The following is a 13,840-nucleotide window of genomic DNA, read 5'->3' on the forward strand; positions in this document are numbered from 1 at the left end:
GACAGGGAGCGGGGGAGATAGAGGGGGTCAGAGAGAGAGGGAGTCAGAGAGAAAGAAGGAGACAGAGAGAGTGGGGGTCAGAGAGAGGGCGTCAGAGAGAGAGGGGGCGGAGAGATGGGGGGGCAGAGAGAGGGGACAGAGAGAGAGGGGGCAGAGAGAGAGAGGGGGCAGAGAGATGGGGACAGAGAGATGGGGACAGAGAGAGGGCGACAGAGAGAGGGGTACAGAGAGATGGGGACAGAGAGAGGGCGACAGTGAGAGAGGGGACAGAGAGATGGGGATAGAGAGAGGGTTACAGAGAAAGAGGGAGCAGAGAGATGGGGGGCAGAGAGAGAGGTGGCAGAGAGAGGGGGCAGAGAGAGAGAGGGGGGGCAGAGAGAGGGGGACAGAGAGACGGCAACAGAGAGAGGGGCGACAGAGACAGCGGGCGACAGAGAGGGGGTCAGAGAGCGGGGAGAGAGAGAGTACACAGAGAGAGGGGGACAGAGAGAGGGGGGACAGAGAGGAGGGGCAGAGAGAGGGGGGACAGAGAGAGCGGGGGACAGAGAGAGGGGGACAGAGAGAGAGGGGGGACAGAGAGAGGGGGACAGAGAGGGACAGAGAGATGAGGGACAGAGAGAGGGACAGAGAGAGAGGGGGACAGAGAGAGGGGGGCAGAGAGAGGGGGGCAGAGAGAGGGGGACAGAGAGAGAGGGGGGCAGAGAGAGGGGGGAAGAGAGTGGGGGACAGAGAGAGGGGGACTGAGTGGGAGAGAGTGAGGGGGCAGAGAGAGGGGGAGAGATAGTGGGCACGAGAGAGGGCAACAGAGAGAGGGGGACAGAGACCGGGACAGAGAGAGGGGGCAGACAGAGGGGGACAGAGAGAGAGAGCGGGACAGAGAGAGGGGGACAGAGAGGGGGGACAGAGATCGAGAGGGACAGAGAGAGGGGGACAGAGAGAGAGCGGGTCGGAGAGAGAGGGGGAAAGAGAGGGGGGACAGAGAAAGGGCGGGAAAGAGAGAGAGAGAGGGGACAGAGAGAGGGGGAGACAGAGAGCTGGGGGACAGAGAGAGGATGACAGAGAGTGGGGGACAGAGAGCGAGGGACAGAGAGCGCGGGACAGAGAGTGGGGCACAGAGAGTGGGGAAGATAGAGGGGGTCAGAGGGAGTGGGGACAGAGAAAGGGTTACAGAGTGGGGGAAAGAGAGGTTGTCAGAGAAAGGGGAGCAGAGAGAGGAGGACAGAGAGGGGGACAGAGAGAGAGGGACAGAGAGAGAGAGGGACAGAGAGAGAGAGGGACAGAGAGACGGCAACAGAGAGAGGGGGACAGAGAGAGGGGCAGAGAGAGGGCGACAGAGAGGGGGTTAGAGAGCGGGGGAGAGAGAGGGGACAGAGAGATGGGGACAGAGAGAGGGCGACAGAGAGAGAGGGGACAGAGAGATGTGGCAGAGAGAGAGGGGGCAGAGAGAGAGGGGGCAGAGAGAGAGGGGGCAGAGAGAGGGGGACAGAGAGACGGCAACAGAGAGAGGGGCGACAGAGTGAACGGGCGACAGAGAGCCGGTCAGAGAGCGGGGACAGAGAGAGTACACAGAGAGAGGGGGACAGAGAGAGGAGGGGACAGAGAGGAGGGGCCGAGAGAGGGGGGACAGAGATGGGGGGAACAGAGAGAGGGGGGCAGAGAGAGCGGGGACAGAGAGAGGGGGAACAGAGAGAGAGGGGGACAGAGAGGAGGGGCAGAGAGAGAGGGGACAGAGAGAGAGGGGACAGAGAGAGAGAGGTGTAGAGAGAGAGGGACAGAGAGAGAGAGGGGGACAGAGAGAGAGAGTGGGACAGAGAGAGTGGGACAGAGAGAGGGGGGTCAGAGAGAGAGCGACAGAGAGGGGTGGAAAAGAGAGAGCGGGACAAAGAGCGAGGGGGACAGAGAGAGGGTACAGAGAGAGAGGGGGGACAGAAAGAGAGGGTACCGAGAGAGAGGGGCAGAGAGAGAGGTGGTCAGAGACAGAGGGGGTCAGAGAGAGAGGGGCAGAGAGAGAGGGGTTTAGAGAGAGAGGGGTCAGAGAGAGAGATGGGGCAGAAAGAGGCAACAGAGAGAGGGGGACAGAGAGAGAGGGGGACAGAGAGAGGGGGACAGAGAGAGGGGGAACACAGAAAGGAGGAACAGAGAGAAGGGGGGATACAGAGACGGTGACAGAGAGGGGGGGCAGAGAGAGGGAGACAGACAGAGGGGTACAGAGAGTGGGGGGGCAGAGAGGTGGGCAGAGAGAGTGGGGGCAGAGAGAGGGGGCAGAGAGAAAGGGTGACAGAGAAGGGGTCAGAGAGCGGGAGAGAGAGAGAGGGGGCAGAGAGAGGGGGATAGAGAGAGGGGGACAGAGAGGTGGTCAAAGAGTGGGGGAGAGAGAGGGGACAGAGTGAGAGGGCCAGGAGTGAGAGGGACAGAGAGAGGGGGATAGAGAGAGGAGAACAGAGAGAGGGAAACAGAGAGAGGGGGGCAGAGAGGGGGGTCGGGGGGCAGAGAGAGGGGGGGCAGAGAGAGGGCAACAGAGAGGGGGTCAGAGAGCAGGGGAGAGAGGAGGTCAGGGAGCGTGGGAGAGAGAGGGGACAGATAGACGGGACAGAGAGAGGGGGGACAGAAAGAGAGGGGCTCAGAGAGCCGGCGACAGAGAGAGGGGAACAGAGAGTGGGGGAGATAGAGTGGGTCAGTGAGAGAGAGGGGGACAGAGAGAAAAGGGGGCCGAAAGAGGAGACAGAGAGAGGGGGACAGAGAGAGAGGAGGACAGAGAGAGAAGGGGTCAGAGAGGGGAGGGACAGAGAGAGGAGGGGACAGAGAGGGGGGTGCAAAGAGAGGGTGAACAGAGAAAGGTGGGACAGAGAGAAGGGGGGATAGAGAGACGGTGACAGAGAGAGGGGGCAGAGGGAGAGAGAGAGGGGTACAGTGTGGGGGAGAGAGGGGGGTCAGAGAGAGGAGGACAGAGAGTGGGCGGATGGAGAGAGTTGGGGATAGAGAGAGAGAGAGGGGGACAGAGAGAGAGGGGGACAGTGAGGGGACAGAGAGAGTGCGACAGAGAGGGGGTTAGAGACCGGGGGAGAGAGAGAGGGGACAGAGAGAGGGCGACAGAGAGAGAGGGGGCAGAGAGATGGGGGCAGAGAGAGGGGGCAGAGAGAGAGGGGGCAGAGAGAGAGGGGGACAGTGAGGGGGGCAGAGAGAGGGCGACAGAGAGGGGGTTAGAGAGCGGGGGAGAGAGAGAGGGGACAGAGAGAGGGCGACAGAGAGAGAGGAGGCAGAGAGAGGGGGACAGAGAGACGGCAACAGAGAGAGGGGCGACAGAGAGAGCGGGCGACAGAGCGGGGGTCAGACAGCGGGGAGAGACAGAGTACACAGAGAGAGGGGGACAGAGAGAGGGGGGACAGAGAGGAGGGGCAGAGAGAGGGGGAACAGAGAGAGGGGGAACAGAGAGAGGGGGAACAGAGAGAAGGGGGACAGAGAGAGGGGGTACAGAGAGAGGAGGACAGAGAGAGGGGGACAGTGAGCGGGAGAGAGACAGGGGACAGTGAGAAGGGGAAAGAGAGAGGGGGGACAGAGATAGGGGGCAGAAAGAGGGCAACAGAGAGGGGGGCAGAGAGCGGGGGAGAGAGAGAGAGGGGGCAGAGAGAGAGGGGGCAGAGAGGGGGGGGGCAGAGAGAGGGGGTGACAGAGAGGTGGTCAGAGAGCGGGAGAGAGAGGGGACTGTGAGAGGGGGACAGAGAGAGGGGGCAGTGAGAGAGGGGGCAGAGAGAAAGGGCGACAGAGAGGAGGTCAAAGAGCGGGGGAGAAAGAGAGGGGACAGAGAGAGGGGGATAGAGAGAGGGAGACAGAGAGAAGGGGACAGAGAGAGGGCGACAGAGTGAGGGGGAACAGAGAGACGGGAACAGAGAGAGGGGGACAGAGATGGAGGGGGACAGAGACGGGGACGGGGTTCAGAGGGGGGCAGAGAGAGAGAGGGGGCAGAGAGAGTGGGCAGAAAGAGAGGATGACAGAGAAGGGGTTAGAGAGCGGGAGATAGAGAGAGGGGGCAGTGAGATGGGGATAGAGAGATGGGGACAGAGAGAGAGGGGCAGGGAGAGAGGGTGAGAGAGGGGGGTCAAAGAGCAGGGGAGAGAGAGAGGGGACAGAGAGAGGGGGATAGAGAGACGGGAACAGAGAGAGAGAAGGGACAGAGAGAGGAGTCGGGGGCAGAGAGAGTGGGACAGAGCGAGTGGGACAGAGAGAGGGGCGACAGCGAGAGAGGGGGACAGTGAGGTGTTACAGGGAGAGGCGGGTGTGAGAGAGGGGGTCAGAGAGAGGGCGACAGAGAGAGGGCGACAGCGAGAGAGGGCAACAGTGAGAGGGCGGACAGGGAGCGGGGGAGATAGAGGGGGTCAGAGAGAGAGGGAGTCAGAGAGAAAGAAGGAGACAGAGAGAGTGGGGGTCAGAGAGAGGGCGTCAGAGAGCGGGGAAGAGAGAGGGGACAGAGAGATGGGGACAGAGAGAGGGCGACAGAGAGAGAGGGGGCGGAGAGATGGGGGGGCAGAGAGAGGGGACAGAGAGAGAGGGGGCAGAGAGAGAGAGAGGGGGCAGAGAGAGGGGGACAGAGAGATGGGGACAGAGAGAGGGCGACAGAGAGAGGGGGACGGAGAGATGGGGACAGAGAGAGGGTGACAGAGAAAGAGGGAGCAGAGAGATGGGGGCAGAGAGAGAGGTGGCAGAGAGAGGGGGCAGAGAGAGAGAGGGGGCAGAGAGAGGGGGACAGAGAGACGGCAACAGAGAGAGGGGCGACAGAGACAGCGGGCGACAGAGAGGGGGTCAGAGAGCGGGGAGAGAGAGAGTACACAGAGAGAGGGGGACAGAGAGAGGGGGGTCAGAGAGGAGGGGCAGAGAGAGGGGGGACAGAGAGAGCGGGGGGCAGAGAGAGGGGGACAGAGAGAGCGGGGGGACAGAGAGAGGGGGACAGAGAGGGACAGAGAGATGAGGGACAGAGAGAGGGACAGAGAGAGAGGGGGGCAGAGAGAGGGGGGGGCAGAGAGAGGGGGGGCAGAGAGAGGGGGACAGAGAGAGAGGGGGGCAGAGAGAGGGGGGAAGAGAGTGGGGGACAGAGAGAGGGGGACTGAGTGGGAGAGAGTGAGGGGGCAGAGAGAGGGGGAGAGATAGTGGGCACGAGAGAGGGCAACAGAGAGAGGGGGACAGAGACCGGGACAGAGAGAGGGGGCAGACAGAGGGGGACAGAGAGAGAGAGCGGGACAGAGAGAGAGGGGGACAGAGAGGGGGGACAGAGAGCGAGAGGGACAGAGAGAGGGGGACAGAGAGAGAGCGGGTCGGAGAGAGAGGGGGAAAGAGAGGGGGGACAGAGAAAGGGCGGGAAAGAGAGAGAGAGGGGGGACAGAGAGAGGGGGAGACAGAGAGCTGGGGGACAGAGAGAGGATGACAGAGAGTGGGGGACAGAGAGCGAGGGACAGAGAGCGCGGGACAGAGAGTGGGGCACAGAGAGTGGGGAAGATAGAGGGGGTCAGAGGGAGTGGGGACAGAGAAAGGGTTACAGAGTGGGGGAAAGAGAGGGTGTCAGAGAAAGGGGGGCAGAGAGAGGAGGACAGAGAGGGGGACAGAGAGAGAGGGACAGAGAGAGAGGGACAGAGAGAGAGAGGGGGACAGAGAGACGGCAACAGAGAGAGGGGCGACAGAGAGAGCGGGCGACAGAGAGGGGTCAGAGAGCGGGGAGAGAGAGAGTACACAGAGAGAGAGGGGACAGAGAGGGGGGGACAAGAGAGGAGGGGCTGAGAGAGGGGGACAGAGAGAGGGGGAACAGAGAGAGGGGGGGCAGAGAGAGGGGGGACAGAGAGAGGGGGAACAGAGAGAGGGGGGAACAGAGAGAGGGGGGACAGAGAGAGGGGGTACAGAGAGAGGAGGACAGAGAGAGGGGGACAGAGAGCGGGAGAGAGACAGGGGACAGTGAGAAGGGGATAGAGGGAGGGGGGCAGAGAGAGAGAGGGGGACAGAGAGAGGGGGGCAGAGGGAGAGGGGGTAGAGAGAGGGGGTGACAGAGAGGTGGTCAGAGAGTGGGAGAGAGAGGAGACTGTGAGAGGGGGACAGAGAGAGAGGGGGCAGTGAGGAGCGGGCAGAGAGAAAGGGCGACAGAGAGGGGGTCAAAGAGCAGGGGAGAAAGAGAGGGGACAGAGAGAGGGGGATAGAGAGAGGGCGACAGAGTGAGGGGGGACATAGAGAGGGGGACAGAGAGAGGGCGACAGCGAGAGAGGGCAATAGAGAGGGGGGACAGAGAGCGGGGTAGATAGAGGCGGTCAGAGAGAGAGGGGGTCAGAGAGAGAGTGGGGGACAGAGAGAGTGGGGGTCAGAGAGAGGGCGACAGAGAGCAGGGGACAGAGAGTGGGGGAGATAGAGGGGGTCAGAGAGAGAGGGGGGACAGAGAGAGAGAGGGGGACAGAGAGATGGGGGGACAGAGAGAGGGGGACAGAGAGAGGGGGAACAGAGAAAGGGGGAACAGAGAGAAGAGGGGATAGAAAGACGGTGACAGAGAGGGGGGGCAGAGAGAGGGAGACAGAGAGAGGGGTACAGAGTGGGGGTGAGAGAGAGAGGGTCAGAGAGCGGGAGAGAGAGGGGGCAGTGAGAGGGGGATAGAGAGAGGGGGACAGAGAGAGGGGGCAGAGAGCGAGGGACAGAGAGCGCGGGACAGAGAGTGGGGCACAGAAAGTGGGGAAGATAGAGGGGGTCAGAGGGAGTGGGGACAGAGACAGGGTCACAGAGTGGGGGAAAGAGAGGGTGTCAGAGAAAGGGGGGCAGAGAGAGGAGGACAGAGAGAGGCAGGTGGGAGAGAGAGGGGGACAGAGAAATGGGGGACAGAGAGGGGGACAGAGAGAGAGGGGGACATAGAGGGGGGACAGAGAGAGGGGGACAGAGTGGGTGGGACAGAGCGAGGGGGACAGAGAGTGGGGGACAGAGAGAGGGTGACAGATATGGCAACAGAGAGAGGGGGGCAGAGAGAGGAGGACAGAGAGAGGGGGACAGCGGGGGCAGAGAGGGGGGGGGACAGAGAGGGGGGGACAGAGAGATAGTGACTGGGAGGGGGCATAGAGAGCGGAGACAGAGAGAGGGCAACAGTGATGGGGGACAGAGAGTGGGGGAGATAGAGGGTGTCAGAGAGAGAGGGGGTCAGTGAGAGAGAGGGGGACAGAGAGAGAAGGGGGCAGAAAGAGGAGACAGAGAGAGGGGGATAGAGAGAGAGGAGGACAGAGAGAGAAGGGGTCAGAGAGACGGGGGGACAGAGAGGGGGGATAGAGAAAGGTGGGACAGAGAGAAGGGGGGATAGAGAGACGGTGACAGGGAGAGGGGGCAGAGGGAGAGAGAGAGGGGAACAGTGTGGGGGAGAGAGGGGGGTCAGAGAGAGGGGGACAGAGAGTGGGCGGATGGAGAGAGTGGGGGATAGAGAGAGAGAGGGTGACAGAGAGGGGGACATAGAGGGGGGCAGAGAGAGAGGTGGCAGAGAGAGGGCGACAGAGAGGGCGTCAGAGAGCGGGGAAGAGAGAGGGCGACAGAGAGAGAGGGCACAGAGAGACGGGGACAGAAAGAGGGCGACAGAGAGAGAGAGGGGTTGGAGAGATGGGGGCAGAGAGAGAGGTGGCAGAGAGAGAGGGGGCAGAGAGAGAGAGGGGGACAGAGAGACGGCAACAGAGAGAGGGGCGACAGAGAGAGCGGGCGACAGAGAGGGGGTCAGAGAGCGGGGAGAGAGAGAGTACACAGAGAGAGGGGGACAGAGAGAGGGGGACAGAGAGGAGGGACGGAGAGAGGGGGGACAGAGAGAGGGGGAACAGAGAGGGGGGGCAGAGAAAGGGGGGACAGAGAGAGGGGGAACAGAGAGAGGGGGGAACACAGAGGGGGGGACAGAGAGAGGGGGTACAGAGAGAGGAGGATAGAGAGGGGGGAGGGGGGAACAGAGAGAGGGGTGACAGAGAGAGGGGGTAGCAGAGAGGGGGACAGAGAGTGGGGGCAGAGAGCGGAAGAGAGAGAGGGGGACAGTGAGAAGGGGATACAGAGAGGGGGACAGAGTGAGAGGGGACAGAGAGAGGGGGGACAGAGAAGGGGGCACAGAGATAGGGGGCAGAAAGAGGGCAACAGAGGGGGCGTCAGAGAGCGGGGGAGAGTGGGGACGGAGAGAGGGGGGCAGAGAGAGGGGGCAGAGAGAGAGGGGGCAGAGAGATAGGGGGCAGAGAGAGGGCAACAGAGAGGGCGTCACAGAGCGGGGGAGAGAGAGTGGGGACAGAGAGAGGGGGACAGAGAGAGGGGGCAGAGAGAGAGGGGGCAGAGAGATAGGGGGCAGAGAGAGGGGATGACAGAGAGGTGGTCAGAGAGCGGGAGAGAGAGGGGACTGTGAAAGGGGGACAGAGACAGGGGGCAGTGAGAGGGGGGGCAGAGAGAGAGGGCGACAGAGAGGGGGTCAAAGTGCGGGGGAGAAAGTGAGGGGACAGAGAGAAGGGGATAGAGAGAGGGAGACAGAGAGAAGGGGACAGAGAGAAGGCGACAGAGTGAGGGGGGAAAGAGTGAGGGGGACAGAGACGGGGGCGGGGTTCAGACAGAGGGGGGCAGAGAGAGGGGGCAGAGAGAGGGAAACAGAGAAGGGGATAGAGAGAGGGGAACAGAGAGAGAGAAGAGACAGAGAGAGGGGTCGGGGGGGCAGAGAGAGTGGGACAGAGAGTGTGGGACAGAGAGAGGGGCGACAGCGAGAGAGGGGGACAGTGAGGTGGTACAGGGAGAGGCTGGTGTGAGAGAGGGGGTCAGAGAGAGGACAACAGAGAGAGGGGGGGCAGAGAGCGGGGGAGATAGAGGGGGTCAGAGAGAGAGAGGGGACAGAGAGAGGGCGACAGAGAGCAGGGGACAGAGAGTGGGGGAGATAGAGCTGGTCAGAGAGAGAGTGGGGGACAGAGAGAGTGGGACAGAGAGAGGGGGAACAGAGAAAGGGGGAACAGAGAGAAGGGGGGATAGAAAGACGGTGACAGAGAGGGGGGCAGAGAGAGGGAGACAGAGAGAGGGGTACAGAGTGGGGGTGAGAGAGGGGGTCAGAGAGAGGGGGGCAGAGAGTGGGGGAACAGAGAGGGGGGCAGAGAGAGTGGGTGCAGAGAGAGAGGAGGCAGAGAGAAAGGGTGAGAGAGAGGTGTCAGAGAGCGGGAGAGAGAGAGAGGGGGCAGTGAGAGGGGGATAGAGAGAGGGGGACAGAGAGAGGGGGGCAGAGAGAGGGGGCAGAGAGAGGGCGACAGAGAGAGGCTCAAAGAGCGGGGGAGAGAGAGGTGACAGAGTAAGGGGGACATGAGTGAGGGGGACAGAGAGAGGGGAACAGAGAGAGGGGAACAGAGAGAGGGAAACAGAGAGAGGGGGACAGAGAGAGGGGGCGGGGGGGCAGAGAGAGCGGGGGCAGAGAGAGGGCAACAGAGTGGGTGTCAGAGAGCGGGGAGAGAGGGGGTCAGAGAGCGGGGGAGAGAGGGGGTCAGAGAGGGTGGGAGAGAGAGGGGACAGATAGAGGGGGACAGAGAGAGAGGGGACAGAGAGAGAGGGGGACAGAGAGACGGCGACAGAGAGAGGGGGACAGAGAGTGGGAGAGATAGAGGGGGTCAGAGAGAGAGGGGGTCAGTGAGAGAGAGGGGGACAGAGAGAGAAGGGGCAGAGAGAGGGGGATAGAGAGAGGAGGACAGAGAGAGGGGGGGACAGAGAGAGGGGGACAGAGAGATGGGGGCAGAGAGAGGGGTTCACAGAGAGAGGGGGACAGAGAGAGGGAGACAGAGAGAGAGAGGGACAGAGAGAGAGGGGGACAGAGAGAGGGTGGGTCAGAGCGTGTGGGGCAGAGAAGGATAGGGGCAGACAGAGGGGGACAGAGTGAGAGGGGCAGGGAGAGAGGGACAGAGAGAGGGGGCAGAGAGAGGGGGGCAGAGAGAGGGGGCAGAGAGAGAGGGGACAGAGAACATAGAACATAGAACATAGAAGAATACAGCGCAGTACAGGCCCTTTAGCCCTCGATGTTGCGCCGATCCAAGCCCACCTAACCTATACTAACCCACTATCCTCCATATACCTATCCAATGCCCGCTTAAATGCCCATAAAGAGGGAGAGTCCACCACTGCTACTGGCAGGGCATTCCATGAACTTACGACTCGCTGAGTGAAGAACCTACCCCTAACTTCAGTCCTATATCTACCCCCCTTAATTTAAAGCTATGCCCCCTTGTAATACCCGACTCCATACGCGGGAAAAGGTTCACACTGTCAACCCTATCTAACCCCCTAATCATCTTGTACACCTCAATCAAGTCACCCCTAAACCGTCTTTTCTCTAATGAAAACAGCCCCAAGTGTCTCAGTCTTTCCTCATACGATCTTCCTTCCATACCAGGCAACATCCTGGTAAACCTCCTCTGCACCCGTTCCAGTGCCTCCACGTCCTTCCTATAGTATGGCGACCAAAACTGCACACAATATTCCAGATGCGGCCGCACCAGAGTCTTATACAACTGCATCATGACCTCAGGACTCCGGAACTCAATTCCTCTACCAATAAAAGCCAGTACGCCATATGCCTTCCTCACTGCACTATTTACCTGGGTGGCAACTTTCAGAGATCTGTGTACATGGACACCAAGATCCCTCTGCTCATCCACACTACCAAGTATCCGACCATTAGCCCAGTACCCCATCTTTTTGTTATTCTTCCCAAAGTGAATCACCTCACACTTAGCTACATTGAATTCCATTTGCCACCTTTCTGCCCAGCTCTGCAGCTTCTCTATATCCTAGAGAGAGGGGGGGACAGAGAGGGGGGACAGAGAGAGGGGGGGACAGAGAGGGGGACAGAGAGAGGCGGGGAGGGAGAGGGGGGCAGAGAGTTGGCGACAGAGAGAGGGCCACAGAGAGTGAGGGAGATAGAGGGGGTCAGAGAGAAGGGGGGCAGAGAGTGGGGGACAGAGAGAGGGGGACGGGGGGGGCAGAGTGGGGGGGACAGAGAGGGGGGGACAGAGAGATAGTGCCTGAGAGGGGGCATAGAGAGTGGGACAGAGAGAGGAGAACAGAGAGAGGGAAACAGAGAGAGGGGGACAGAGAGAGGGGTCGGGGGGCAGAGAGAGCGGAGACAGAGAGAGGGCAACAGAGAGGGGGACAGAGAGTGGGGGAGATAGAGGGGGTCAGAGAGAGGGGGGTCAGTGAGAGAGGGGGGGACAGAGAGAGAAGGGGGCAGAAAGATGAGACAGAGAGAGGGGGATCGAGAGAGAGGAGGACAGAGAGAAGGGGTCAGACAGAGGGGGGGACAGAGAGAGGAGGGGACAGAGAAGGGGGCAGAGAGATAGGGGGCAGAAAGAGGGCAACAGAGAGGGCGTCAGAGATCGGGGGAGAGAGTGGGGACAGAGAGAGGGGGACAGAGAGAGGGGGCAGAGAGAGAGGGGGCAGAGAGATAGGGGCAGAGAGAGGGGGTGACAGAGAGGTGGTCAGAGAGCGGGAGAGAGAGGGGACTGTGAAAGGGGGACAGAGAGAGGGGGCAGTGAGAGAGGGGGCAGAGAGAGAGGGCGACAGAGAGGGGGTCAAAGAGCGGGGGAGAAAGAGAGGGGACAGAGAGAGGGGGATAGAGAGAGGGAGACAGAGAGAAGGGGACAGAGAGAGGGCGACAGAGTGAGGGGGGAAAGAGTGAGGGGGACAGAGAGAGGAGAACAGAGTGCGGGGAAAAGAGAGAGGGGGACAGAGAGAGAGGGGGACAGAGACGGGGGCGGGGTTCAGACAGAGGGGGGCAGAGAGAGGGGGCAGAGAGAGAGGGGGCAGTGAGATGGGGACAGAGAGAGGGGGACAGAGAGAGAGGGGGCAGGGAGAGAGGGTGACAGAGAGGGGGTCAAAGAGCGGGGGAGAGAGAGAGGGGACAGAGAGAGGGAGACAGAGAAGGAGATAGAGAGAGGGGAACAGAGAGAGAGAAGAGACAGAGAGAGGGTTCGGGGGGCAGAGAGAGTGGGACAGAGAGTGTGGGACAGAGAGAGGGGCGACAGCGAGAGAGGGGGACAGTGAGGTGGTACAGGGAGAGGCTGGTGTGAGAGAGGGGGTCAGAGAGAGGGCAACAGAGAGAGGGCGACAGCGAGAGAGGGCAACAGAGAGGGGGGACAGAGAGCGGGGGAGATAGAGGGGGTCAGAGAGAGAAAGGGGACAGAGAGCGGGCGACAGAGAGCAGGGGACAGAGAGTGGGGGAGATAGAGCTGGTCAAAGAGAGAGTGGGGGACAGAGAGAGTGGGACAGAGAGAGGGGGTCAGAGAGAGGGGGACAGAGAATGGGGGAACAGAGAGGGGGGCAGAGAGAGTGGGTGCAGAGAGCGAGGGGGCAGAGAGAAAGGGTGAGAGAGAGGGGGTCAGAGAGCGGGAGAGAGAGAGAGAGGGGACAGAGTGAGGGGGACATGAGTGAGGGGGACAGAGAGAGGGGAACAGAGAGAGGGGGACAGAGAGAGGGGTCGGGGGGGCAGAGAGAGCGTGGGCAGATAGAGGGCAACAGAGAGGGAGTCAGAGAGCGGGGGAGGGAGGGGGTCAGAGAGCGGTGGAGAGAGGGGGTCAGAGAGGGTGGGAGAGAGAGGGGACAGATAGAGGGGGACAGAGAGAGGGGACAGAGAGAGAGGGGGACAGAGAGACGGCGACAGAGAGAGGGGGACAGAGAGTGGGAGAGATAGAGGGGGTCAGAGAGAGAGGGGGTCAGTGAGAGAGAGGGGGTCAGAGAGAGAAGGGGGCAGAGAGAGGGGGACAGAGAGAGGGGGACAGAGAGAGGGGGGGGACAGAGAGAGGGGGACAGAGAGAGGGAGACAGAGAGAGAGGGGGACAGAGAGAGGGGTGACAGAGAGAGGGTGGGTCAGAGCGAGTGGGGCAGAGAAGGATAGGGGCAGACAGAGGGGGACAGAGTGAGGGGGGCAGGGAGAGAGGGACAGAGAGAGGGGGGCAGAGAGAGGGGGGCAGAGAGAGGGGGGCAGAGAGAGAGCGGAAAGAGAAAGGGGCAGAGAGAGGGTGACAGAGAGTTGGGGAGATAGAGTGGGTCAGAGAGTGAGAACAGAGAGAGGGGTAAAGAGTGAGGGAGGCAGGGAGGGTCAGGGAGGGGGTGTCAGAGAGAGGGGGACAGAGAGTGGGTGGATGGAGAGAGTGGGGGACAGAGAGAGAGAGGGGGACAGAGAGGGGACAGAGCGAGAGAGGGAGTGATAGAGGAGACAGAGAGAGGGGGACAGAGAGCGGGGGAGATAGAGGGGGTCAGAGAGAGAGGGGGTCAGAGAGAGAGAGGGGGACAGAGAGAGTGGGGGTCAGAGAGAGGGCGACAGAGAGCAGGGGACAGAGATTAGGGGAGATAGAGGCGGTCAGAGAGAGAGAGAGGGGACAGAGAGAGGGAGACAGAGAAGGGGATAGAGAGAGGGGAACAGAGAGAGAGAAGAGACAGAGAGAGGGGTCGGCGGGGGGCAGAGAGAGTGGGACAGAGAGTGTGGGACAGAGAGAGGGGCGACAGCGAGAGAGGGGGACAGTGAGGTGGTACAGGGAGAGGCTGGTGTGAGAGAGGGGGTCAGAGAGAGGGCAACAGAGAGAGGGCGACAGCGAGAGAGGGCAACAGAGAGAGGGGGACAGAGAGCGGGGGAGATAGAGGGGGTCAGAGAGAGAGAGGGGACAGAGAGAGGGCGACAGAGAGCAGGGGACAGAGAGTGGGGGAGATAGAGCTGGTCAAAGAGAGAGTGGGGGACAGAGAGAGTGGGACAGAGAGAGGGGGTCAGAGAGAGGGGGACAGAGAATGGGGGAACAGAGAGGGGGGCAGAGAGAGTGGGTGCAGAGAGAGAGGGGGCAGAGAGAAAGGGTGAGAGAGAGGG

This window comes from Chiloscyllium plagiosum, unplaced genomic scaffold (genome assembly GCF_037043375.1).
Source record: "Chiloscyllium plagiosum isolate Xiang-an unplaced genomic scaffold, Cpla_swu_hap1 HiC_scaffold_14, whole genome shotgun sequence".
In the NCBI taxonomy this organism is placed as follows: Eukaryota; Metazoa; Chordata; class Chondrichthyes; order Orectolobiformes; family Hemiscylliidae; genus Chiloscyllium; species Chiloscyllium plagiosum.